Here is a 12,399-nt window from a genome sequence, read left to right as displayed (position 1 = left end):
GGGGGTCTCTGATCACTTCAGATAAAGACTAATCCATATTTCAACATAGTGTTTTCCCAAAGTTTAAATTAGAAGTTTCTCTACAAGGAAAAAGGAGGAATGAGCAGGAGAACAATGCAGAGCACACACAGTTGTTTCCAGTTAGCCAAGGTTTGCTCCTAATGGAACTTGACAATGTTCTCTTACTATTGTTCCTGAATTTTCATTCCATCTTTCAACTCCTGTTTCTGAGCTCTGCATGAGTCCCAGGCAAAGCCCTGAAAATATCCATCTATTTAACTTGTACAATTTATAGAGTGGCCTATAGAGGAATATTCCTTATTTACAAGGAAGATTCTGCAGGATGAGCAAGCAAAACCATAATTGGTCTAATTACAGCCCTATATTTTAAGGAAGAGATTCTAGATGGATGTTTTGTGCTGTTGGTTTTTATTGCAATACAGGCTCAAAAGGAAAGCAGGAGGTGGATTTAATCACCAGGCTCAACATTCTCCACTGTAGTAATTTCAGCCATGAAACAAGCACATTTGCCCACTTCAGGTACAACAGAGAGCAAAAATAAAATCTTTCCCCTATCCAAAATTCCTTTTTTTTTCCCTTTTTCTTTTTGAAGTTGCAATTCATAAGGGGACAGAGGTCAGAGTTCAAAATGCTAGTCTTACCCTACAGATACCAGCCACTTGGGAGTAACTGACTTCTACTGGCTCTCGGTTTTATTGCTGTGAACTATTTGACAAATGCTGACTCATAAGAGCTAAGGGTAAAGGAAAAAGTTAGTGCAAGCTCATATATTAATTTTCAGCTTCTTGCACTGCAGTCTTCCTCAGACTCTTCTCTTTGGTGCTTTGAAAAGGATCACTTATATCAGTCATAGTAATCTATAACAACACGTACTATGCATGTATGAGAATGGTTCTTTGAAGCATTATCTATTAACATTTTGAGTCTTGCTTTCATACTTTCACATAAGTTGTGGAGATTTGGGGTTCTTTGTTGGTTTGAAGATCTTTGGGGGGGGGGGGTTGGGGTTTTGTTTTTTAGGTTTTCATCTTCTTTTAGTAACAAGAGCCTTGTTCCGCCTAAAATCTGGCTCAACGATAGGAAGCAGCTATTTTCAACAGAATAGCACTCATTCTCTCTCATGAAATGGTACTATTTCATATGGTGGTGAAATCCTGCTTTATCTTGACTCCTAAAATACAGATTTCTGCTATTCCTTGTTCTAGTGATAGTAACTTAGTTTCAAAAATAGCAAGAACACGAGACTTGAATAGATAAAAATACCACTTAGCACTGGTATTCTCCCTTCCCTCCATATATTTCTGCACCTAAAACTTGCTTCTTTGATTACTGAGTATATCAGTTTCACAACTCTGTTGCAGAAAGCAACACTGCACCGGTCAGGGAACTTGACTTACCACCCTGGCACCCTACAACTCCACTGCCAAAAGACATTTCAAGTTACAGAGCCAACAAACAGGCATTAGCACTACGAGCAGCAAGGAACCACCCCATTCCCAGAATACTGCTTCAAAGCATACAGACAAGAGACAGCAAAGAAAGCAGGAGGTTGAGCTAAAAAGCCAAGTTTCATACAGCTTTAAATACATGAACAGTAAAATAACTACCATTTCCTGAATTCCCTTTGCTCCCAAAGAGCTTTCACTTCTGCCTTCCTATTTACAGGCAAATGACATGTGTTGACACCACAGAAATAACACAGCTGTAAAAGAGTAATATAGATCCTATGCTGGCTTCCATAGTCCTATCTGCATAATCACCACTGAAAATGATGTAAAGAAACAAGAAACAGCCCTCCAGTTTCCAAGGGGCTTACAGGGATCCTTCATTACTCCACTATCACCAGGCTATTACTGTGAAGGGGCAAGCACACCTAACCTGACTAGTCAAAGTCAAAATGACTTGGATCCGTATCATCCTTTTTATGGGTTCTCCTTCGCACACTCCCTGTTACCAACACAAAACCAGATCTACAGTGGGCCAGTTTATGCCATTATAGATCCAACAGTAGTCTAGAAAACAACAGAAAACAAACACATGTATGTAATTGCAGGGAACATTCAACTACTGTATGACCACAAGTTGAGGGGTAGGGGGACGTATTAGCCACATTTCTTGACAAGTGATGGACAGCTCCTGAAACTGAAAGCAATAGGTTTCTAGTCCTAGGGGTATTGCCTTCAAATATGTCTGTGTTCTCAGGGTAGATCAGTTTTCCCTGCTGCAGGCATCCCACCGAGAGGCAAGGTCCCAAGCAAAACACAGGAATCTGACTGCAAGCCTTTGAGGTGGCAGGAGCCAAGGGAGGTTCAAAGACAAGGCTGGCTGGTGGGCAGCACCTTCGAGTATTGCAGAGGTTAGAGGTTAGTAAAGCAGGAGCCACTGGCCAATAAACCAGTGTTTGGAGAGCCCACTCTACAGATAAATTGGGGATCTGTTTACACCTTTCCCAGCTTTCTGAGTTACACACACTGATGCTTCCCACTGTGATCTTGTCCTATGTCCACCAGCATCTCCCCTCTTCAACAGCTGCCCTGCTCTCTGCTGGCTGGCTTTGTAACATGGTTAAAGGATGCTTGGAAACTTTTAATCAGCATCCAGCATCAAAAAATAAATAAATAAAAGCACAACTGCTTTTATTTGTGTCAACTGCTGCAACAAGATCTGTCTTGTTTGAGATTTCCCATGACTGCTGCACTAATGCTGGGAGAATAGAAGCTTAAATTCCCTTGATTAGAGAAGCTAAACACAAAGCGAGCCCAGTGCCAATCACACACATGAAAGGACAGCTTTTTGAAGCTAGCAAAAAAACCCTCTAGGTAGGGTTACCACCATAGTACAGCAGTCAAAAATCAGCACATACCTTAATTTCAGAGCTTAACCTCTTTACTAGGAAGATCTTGCCCTTTTGATGAAGGCATGTTTTGCTCAGTTTCCTGTAAGCTATATAGTTCTATTTTATGTAAGCATAAACATACACTAATCCCATATACACAGTTTTCAACATTGGACAACTTTAACCACAGACATTACTGCCAGCATTGCTTGAACACAGATATATATTACTGATTTCTGTAAGGATAAAAGCTGAAAGACTGGAAGTTATGGGGCTTTTTTTCCGTATCTACAGGAAAAATTCAGTTTAGGACATGGTGCCGCTTTTTAACCTGACACCTTAAAAGTAACTGATCTTAGCTCAAGCTATGTAAAAAGCTTATCCTTTATGACTCAAAATCTGTGCATGGCTGTATGGCTGGCTGATTAAATAGATAAGGCGATTATTAACTGCTGGTTGTGATAATACTACGTGGTGGTTACACTGCAAGTGAACAGGACTGAGAATTTTTCATGGACAAAGTAATTAATGGATGGCAACAAGGGTTAGTTATGTAGTTCTTCTTGGTAAACATCTGAAACAGCATGCTAAAGAGGAATATTCCTTACTGCATGAAGCCAAAGTTGTAAAAAAGAAAGTAATCTCAAAGATAATCATTAAAGCTTATTAGAAAAGTCCTTGCCATCCCAAAAAAGAAGATGGAAAGTACACCACTGACCAGTGTGTGCATATTTATCCTGTATTAAACTGTGAGGAGGCAGCTGTTTCCCCTCTCCCCTCAGTATGTATATAACATGGCCCCAGGGAATAGATGGAGATTCCCTGAAGCACTGGCTACTAAACACAGGTAGCAACCCATAGAAACAAAACAAGTGGTGAGAGGAACCGCTCAGAGCCCAGGCTTGGTGCTGCCTGCTTAGCAAAGGGGTTCAGATAGCTGGTTAACGGGTGATGCATTCATGCTCAGGCTTCACCTCAACACTAGATTCAGGATCAGGAAAGTTTTCCCAATGCCTCAACAGACACTACTGCTGTTTTTTGCTTTTGTTTCCTACAGTGCCAGGAAGGATTTTATGGTAGAATCTCCTATGCAGCAAAACAGAAATGAAGTATCCTGTGGATCCCCTGGGAACAGAATTCCACTACTGGCCGAGTCTGCCTGCAGGAAACTGTATTTCTTAAGCTTAACCATAATCTAACAACTTCAATCCATGATTCCCTACTCCACTATAAGTATCCCAGCAGATGCGCACCCTCTATAATCCTCCTCTCCAGAGCACCTGTACAAATTTAAGCCACCAGGATAGAATACGCACTCAAAGACAACTAATGCTAGGTGCCATTTTCATTCCTGAAGATCATTCAAATTTGTCACCTAATGGAAAAAGAAAGACAAAAATAGAGGAGCAGAGGGAAAAGGAAGGAGCCAGCCTCAGATACAAGGGGTTGCTTCTTTTGCAAACCAAAAGCCATTACAGTATATTTCTAGCACAGCCCACTTTTCCATTTGTCATAGAGATAGATGACCATCTAAAGGAAAATTATCTGTCGAAGAAACTGTCACATATTTCTTCACCATTTACAATGATTAAAGCAAAAGCCATCTGAAGATTATCTGGCAGCATACTGTTTCTATAGGACATGTAAAACCTTTCTAACTTAAAAGCCAAACGCTTCTACTCCATTGTAACATACATTGGATTTAGTCATTAAAACAGGAACCAGGACTCCTAAATTCAACTATTAGTATTATATTAGTATTATGATTTGACTTCCTAAATGTTGTTTATTCCTCTATGCACTCATCAGTAAAATGGATATAAGGCCAAGGTGTATGTGCTACTACTATGTAATATACTCACATGCAAATTATTACAGCCATGCAGTGTATTTATACTATAGGTTGTAATACGTTCAGTAATGAAGGGGTAAGGGGAGCAAGTGAATTTGATAACAAAACGTGATGTGGTACAGACTAAGCAGCAGTAGAGGGAGAACACAGAGTAAGAAAGCATGAGTGGAACACCAGGAGAGATGCTCAATCATCCACTTATCTGCACTGCTTCATGTGCATGACACAGAGTATTTTCAAACACTCTTTCTAAAAGAAGTACATGCCTTTCCAATTTCTGGATCATCTGCGTTTATCTGTAGTCTATCCAAGCTGCACATAGCAATTCGCAAAGGGTAAGTACCAGAAGTCCCCTTTGCAACAACATAAAACACAGACTTAAAATCTAATCTTAAAAACATAGTAATAACACGGGCTTAAACAAGCATCGTTCCTCTCTTAACACTTGAAGTTCACCCTTGTGTTGTTTAGAGGCTGCAAACCCAGGTACAAAGGCAGCCCAACCGCATCCCATAAAAACCATTCACTGAGGTGCTGATTGCTCTCAAATGGCAGAGCTCTTTCTCAGACGTGCCACGAAGATCCTGCTGTAATACAACAAGCATGAAAAGAGCTTCATTCTGAAAAGCAACAGGGCATGGCAGACAACGGGGTGGGGGGGGAAGCAGGATAAGGATACTCTCTGCAAGAAATGAAGAGGGGAGGGGGGAGCAATGAAAGGCTCATATATAAATGCCAAGGATTCTACAACTCCCATGGTGATCCTGGCTGTAAGCCAGGAAAAAAGTTTTCCCTTTCCTTTGCCGTTTGCAGCAACAAATCTTCCCTCTGGGGGAGGGGTGAGAGGGCTGGAACGAGCTTCCCTGCATCTGATAAGATGGCAAATTGTCCAGGCCTGACATTTATGGGGGACCCGGAGCTCCACTGAAGCACTCTGAGAGGATGAAAGCAGGATGAGCCTCTCCGATGGTGCTCCTTAAAATGCTACAAATGGCAGAGAGATGAAAGTTGGTTTAGGTTTGATAATGATGAGTCTGAAGAACCCCGAGACAGAAGCTGTACCCTTGTCAGGGAAAGAACTGCAGCTGGAAGCTGCATATTCTAATTAAAAAGCCTTGTAAAAAAATCTCATTATGCTCAAAGAGCTTCCACAGTGTTCAGACACTGAAGTTGTGTTTAATTGGCTAACAAGAACTAAATCCCATCTCTTTTATGTGTGCTGCACCACCCACAGGTAAACTCCACCACCCATTTGCTTTAACTCTCTCCCCAGGACTGTTTCACTGTAAGGATGGGATGTTTCACACACCGGCAGTGATTGCCTGGAGCCAGCAGAAAGGCTCATATAGCTGTCAGCAAGCTGATAAGAGCTGAAATTACTCTGCAGAGCCCTCTTTAAAGAAGAGCCAAAGCAGCACATTAAATGAAAGAGAGGAGGGGTCAGAAAAGCCAGCCACTCATGTTGTTTTAACGTGGCACTAAAACAAGTCATTGATTTATGCATGTCTTCAGCTCTGTTTGACCCAGAGTCTGAACTTTTCTCCAGGTCAGGGCTGAGGCACTTGGGACATGCACTAGAAAACCCACAATAGCTTGTCCAGGTATTCCAACTGTGGGAACAAACACTATGAACTACATGTCTTCTGTCCACATTTTTAAACCTTAATTTACATGCCTTTGTAGCTTTTAATTGTCTACATGGGCTGAAAAGACAATATTGATCTAAAACTTTAGTTAATAAAACCCAAGAACACTGCATGGCCACTATTTGAGAGTATCTTGTGGGGCTTCAGGAGAGTGAATTGTCCATTCATACAAAGGAGGAAACTATACATCATGGTCAATATTCTCTCACTGAAGTGCTTAGCAGCCAGTGAAGTTAAGATGCTTTTAAAAAACCCACTGACAATCTAACAAGGTTATTCCACAAGGTATTGTAATACCAAGGTTTCCTGCAAAGCTGAGTCCTGAATGCATCATAGCAACCACACCATGTCTGACCAAACGGCCTTCTGCTCCTGTATTCTGTCTCTGACAACAGTCCACAGCAGGTACCTTTTGCTCCCATTTTCCCCTCTCTTCTTCCCCTTCCCACTCTCCAGCTTCCAGGAGTCTGCAACTCAGGACCTTCTAAGCCAGAGGGTGTATCTTTGCATTCATCTCTGACAGATTTTCCTTCTCTGGATTTCTTCATTCACCCTTAATGTCAATAAAACCCCCTCACTCACATAAAACGCTGAAGCATGAGTCCCACACACTACCTACTAGTTCTGGGAAAAGATCATCTCTCCTCCTTCATTTTTTTAGGCTAGATTCCCAACAACACAAGCCCTAGGAAACTTCAAATGAAATTCTATCAAACAATGTACAGTCCTATCCATTCACTTTCTTCAGGACCTTCTTATCTTATAGATCTGTATTGTATTCTTGCTGCTAACCTTACCCCAGTCATTCATTGTCAGATGAAGAGTTTTAGGTTATTTAATCACTCTTCTGAAACTTCTGATCATCCTTGTTCTATTATGTCCTGTTTAAGCTGGGAGAACCTAACTATGGACTGAGTTTCATTTGTCACTTTATCACTTGGTCATGCTGTGCCCGAATTTCTTTGGCCTGAGATGTGCCACTCCCAAGTAAAACCTTTCCCAAAGCAGAATCTGTTATTTTCTATTACTGTTAGCTTGAGTTGCAAATTTTCCCTTAAAAAAACATCCTGTTCTGGGAAAACCTTCTACACAGCTACCTGATTTTATGGAATTTCTTATCTCCAGCATCTCCAGCTCTCTGTAAGTTTGATTGAAATTGGGCAGTAACAGAAATCAGAAGAGAAATCAGCATGCACATTGTATGTGATCATAGCCTTGTTTCCCTAGGAAACCAGGATGAAAAGAATTCCTGCACTCAAGAACACTAGCTCTTCATTCTTGTACCATTAGAGCACACAAAGTCACCCAGTCTTCCAGACTAGATGTTACTTCAAAAGCTTTATTTTGAGGAGGTGGGGAGTGTTATAAAGCCAAAAAGGAACAGGCACACAAAGCCTTCTTTTGAAAATAAACTCCTTACCTAAAATCTGTTCAGTGAGAAAGAATGCCTAAATAAACAGAGGAATAACTCTTCCCATTGAACAGACTTTCATATTCTGATCCTATGCCTGCGTGAGTCTATCTGTAGTAAAAGACTTCCAAGTATGTTGATATTTAGTGAGGGAAAACATTTACAATATATCTGTATATTCAGATAGACTGATTCTTCTCCCCAAAAGAAGGGGGAAAAGGCACAGAGGCTCAAATATAAGCTGCTGAAAGCTTTCACACAGTTAAGACGGTTCTATATCAACTACAGTGGTGAAATATGTTTCTAGGGATTAACAGGCTTTCAAAGCAAAACATCAGAAACACAGTGTTGAGAGCGAAACTATACAAGGCATGGTATGAGCACATAGCAACAAAGCTTTGTTCTGCTTTTTTTCCTTTACCTATTTCACTCTTCTTCAGGAGCAACACAAGATGTCAAATATCACTCATCATGTAGGTCTATTACTTCTATTTCTTGCTCCCCCACTCCTAGAACTTTGCTATTACCTGGGTACTGGTTTGGGATGCAGAGAAAATGAAAGCCTAAGGATGCAGCACCAAGTCTGCTGGATCAGTAGGTGCACAGCTGAGCCGCTTATCGACTTGCCTCTGGGCACTTCTGCCAGTGTTTCAGACTCCATATGGAACTATTTGTGAGAGGGGGATGGTTCAAGGAAGCTTCAAAGAAAATGAGAATGACAACATTACTGTAGAAAACAGACAAAGCAGCAACCCCAGAGATGCAAAAGCTTCATCCTGACTGCTATTAATTTTAGCAGCTCAACTAGCAGAGGCTCTTTTTGATGGTCAATACACTGCAGTTTATAAGAGCTGTCATATGCCAGTCTCCAGTTCTCATGGACAGAGGCTGTACATGTAGTACTGAGTAACAACTTTTCACTACAGTGTAGACTAGGCTATGAGCACATAAACCATTCCCTTTTGTGAGGAAACACAGAGAACTGAACCAGTGATTGTTGAAGGCAAAATGTTCTGCAAGTTTGAACAATAGAAGTGTAAGTTAATATAGTTAAACCCCAGAGATCTCAGCACAATCAGGTATAAAGCAGGACAGTAGAAATTAACTGTGATTTCCCACACTTCAGCACTGCTCAAACCAACACATCTCTTTCCTGGTTTATATCATACACAAAACAACTGAGCAAAACAAAGTTATGGAAAACTGGAAAGGAAATCACAGCCCAGCTCATACCAGCCACAGATGACACCAAAGCTAAAGCACCTGTATTTCATCCTCATCATGTCTGCACTGATCACTGTACAAGCTATTGGAAAATATGGTCAAATATGGATTTTTATGTATTTTAAATGTAATGACTTCTCTTTAACAGTTTTGCTCTCTTCTCCAACAGATGTATGGCCAGAAGTACCTCCAGAAACAAAGAAAAAATTAAGCATTGAGAATCCTCATTAAAAACAATCTATTTCAACTTGAAAAAAATCTTATTTATATATATACATATTGTGTGTGTGTGTATTTATCTATATATATATATATATCTATTTTAACCTTGACGCATGATTACCGGAGTATCAACTGCAATAAAATGCTGCAAAGAGAGCACGTAATCAACAAAGACAACTGACAAGCTAACATTTACAATAAAATCTGGTTTAATGGACAGGTTTTCCTTAAGAATTAAGTCATAATCTAGAGAACCACTGAAACCAAAGCAGTGGGGACAGCAAGGTTCCAATCGCATAAGGGTTATCAGACTCGGCAGTTCTAACAGGTATGATGAATGCATGCTTTTTCCTACTCAAACCAGGAGAAATTTAGAGCAAGGATTTGTTGTTTGGCTAAGAAGAGGATGATCTCAACCATACTCATGTCAGAACATGTCAACTGGTTTCTTAATTTACATTAAAGGACATCAATTGTCAGGTACTGGCAAAGCATGCTTCTCAAGTCTTCACCAAAAACATATTGTCTCCCCTAGTAGAATTTTATGTGCAACCAAACCATCTTTATTTCAAAAACCTAATCGCATCCTCGCTGCAAAGGGAACAGTGAGATCTTGCAAAGCAACTTTCACACCAGTTTAATAAAAGCACTTTGCAAAGATCATTTTTTCCTCATTTTAACACCAGTTGTGGACCAATCTTTTTGTCACTGTTATATCAAACCCAAATGTCTCACAATGTAAAAAGAATGGACATTATCGTTGTGATTATCTGTTTCCATCTCAGTAAGAGCAATGCTCAGAGAAAACTAGAACACACCACAAGACAAACATAGAACAAGACCAGTTTCAAGTCAGTCTTCTTCCACTTGACAGAAAAAACAAGCATCAAAATACTGTATATGAATTATGTGATTAGCCCCTCAAGTTGAAGTTGAAGCAGCAAAGAAATCTGCTTAAATATTATTGAGACATATGGGTTACCTGCAAAACCAAAGTACTTTGAAGCTTCTGTAGCCCTTTCATGACTAAACAGAATAAACAAGTGCTACAGATCACATCTGAAAACATGCATTAATCACTCCAGTTCATTTGCAGATTCCATCTATACATAGGTATTAGTTGAGTTTCATTTTAGTAATTCCCTGCCCAAGAAGCTGATTCTCCTCCCCACCCCACATGGGCAGCTGAGTAGTACTTAATAGTTTAAGCCCAGCAAGTAAAAACAAGCCCAAATACACTTTGCTTCTGAACTACCCTTAACACCAGCCTCAAAAGGTCCATTCCAACTTCAAATTATCTCTTCTACTATCACCCCTTTAGCCTGACTTTGTGAATCTTTATTCATTGATTCCTGCACACTGTCAGTGAAGACAGCAAGTGTGCAACAGTGACACTGATGAGGAGGAAGGAAACAAGAATCTGTAGCACAGGTGGACTATTAGTGCATATTTATCAATGAGGAAAAGCAATCAAGTTACTGGCAGTCCACACAGTATCAGTCACTAAGTACATTTTCACCTTATCAGACAGCTACAATGTAGAACCATGTGTCAGCAAGAGAATTTCACAGATGCGTACACTGGGACTTTACCTTGCAAATAAGACTACCAGGACATGAAATGTCTGGATAACATGTTTAAGTCCCCTCAGTATGTAGCCAGAAATAAATTCACAATGACAAGAGAAAGAAAGACCTTGTGATTTCATCCTCATGTTCTTGCTACCAAAACACACAGCTATATCCTTAACAAAAACATCAAGATGAGAGAGTAAGAAAACATCCTTCCCACCTCTGGTCAATAGAATCACTGTTTCCAATAGTTGCAGTGATGCTTTGGATCCAATGACTACTGCAAACCATCTATAACCCAACAAAATTCACTCCAGGCACAGGCTACAACTGCATCCTGGATAATAAAGTATCTTCTACTTTAACTTAATTTTATGGAGCTACAGACAATATAGATAACCTACTGATCACCTGAATTAAGAGGGGTTTTGCTGATTTATTTCATTGTGAATGTTATTTGGTTGGTTGGGTTTGGTCTGTTTTGTCTGTTTGTTCTTAAATAAACTAGTATTGTTTCCTTATTTCCTGCTTTGAGATTACTGTGTAAGCTTTCCATAATGCCAAGTGCATTCCCTGTAGGAGACCACTATCCCAAATGATTATTTTATGATATTACTAAAATGGACAGTAAGAAAAAAAATCCATGCACACTTCAAGAGATTGTTAATGCCAGTTTTAAAGCTTTGATAGGCAAAAGTCCCTAGTATTAACTACATTCCTGTCAGAGAAAGAAAACAGAGCAAAACCATGTTTCTAGGAGCTGCAAGAGCAAAGCTACTTTTTCACCTGCCATCCCTGGTAGCAACTTTTGGTGCTGCCAGCAGGCCCCCCAAAAGGGTTCACTGGCTGATGCGAGTAAAGAGAAAGGAGACCTCTGATGGCTGCGGTGATATTTGCAGCTTCTCTGTCCAGACGATGAAGTGAAGCTGGGAACAGAATTCAGGTGCAAAAAGCTATTTACTGCTAAATTTCAGACTCAGAATTGAGACCCTTGTCTCAATTCTCTCCCACATAGCCAGTATTAATATATACTGTGCAGTTTTAGCATTGTCTAGGTAGAAAGACCTAGAATGCTCTAGGTTACACCTTGAAAAACCACACTTTGGGTCGCTTTTTGTAAGAGCCACACAAAAGACGACTGCCACTAAGGCCAGGTAAGGGAATTTCACAAACATGCCTCCACAGTTCTTGCATCTTTAAGAGTCACCTTAAATCACAGTTTACTGTTTACCTACGTATTCAGCTCTTACTTCTTCTATGCCTCAATTCCTCATCAGGAAAAACGGTAACACTATCTCCCTACCTTATAACAGTACATGCTTGCATACAATGTAGTGACAAGGATGAAAGGATCCTAGATACCAAGTTTACAATATATGTTAACATCTTCTTCACTGGCTCAAAATGTAATCTATATATTCCAGCCACCAGAACAATGTGGTTGAATTCTATGCCCTAATCTGACAACAAAACTCTTCACACTTTGTGAAAATCCTCACATGGCTAACAGTCCTCATCTGTTGAGCTTAGAATTAAAGCAACTAATAGTGTCCATAACAGCAAAGCTAATAGACAGGAATCAGCATCAGCTGGAGTAAACTGTAAGACATCTCCTT

At 40.2% G+C, this 12,399-nt stretch overlaps 1 protein-coding gene across 1 annotated transcript in view; it reads right to left on the bottom strand.

The window, feature by feature from the left end:
* The window catches only part of EXT2 (exostosin glycosyltransferase 2), a 76,883-nt gene that overhangs the window by 47,278 nt on the left and 17,206 nt on the right, over positions 1-12,399 (bottom strand). The gene's annotated exons all lie outside the window — the stretch shown is intronic.

This window comes from Neopsephotus bourkii, unplaced genomic scaffold (genome assembly GCF_033783945.1).
Source record: "Neopsephotus bourkii isolate Nb327-2 ecotype Australia unplaced genomic scaffold, CSIRO-AGI_Nbou_v1 NB_1825, whole genome shotgun sequence".
Lineage (NCBI taxonomy): Eukaryota > Metazoa > Chordata > Aves > Psittaciformes > Psittacidae > Neopsephotus > Neopsephotus bourkii.
The sequence above is the reverse complement of the archived record's forward strand: the minus strand, read 5'-3'. Positions and strand labels throughout refer to the sequence as shown.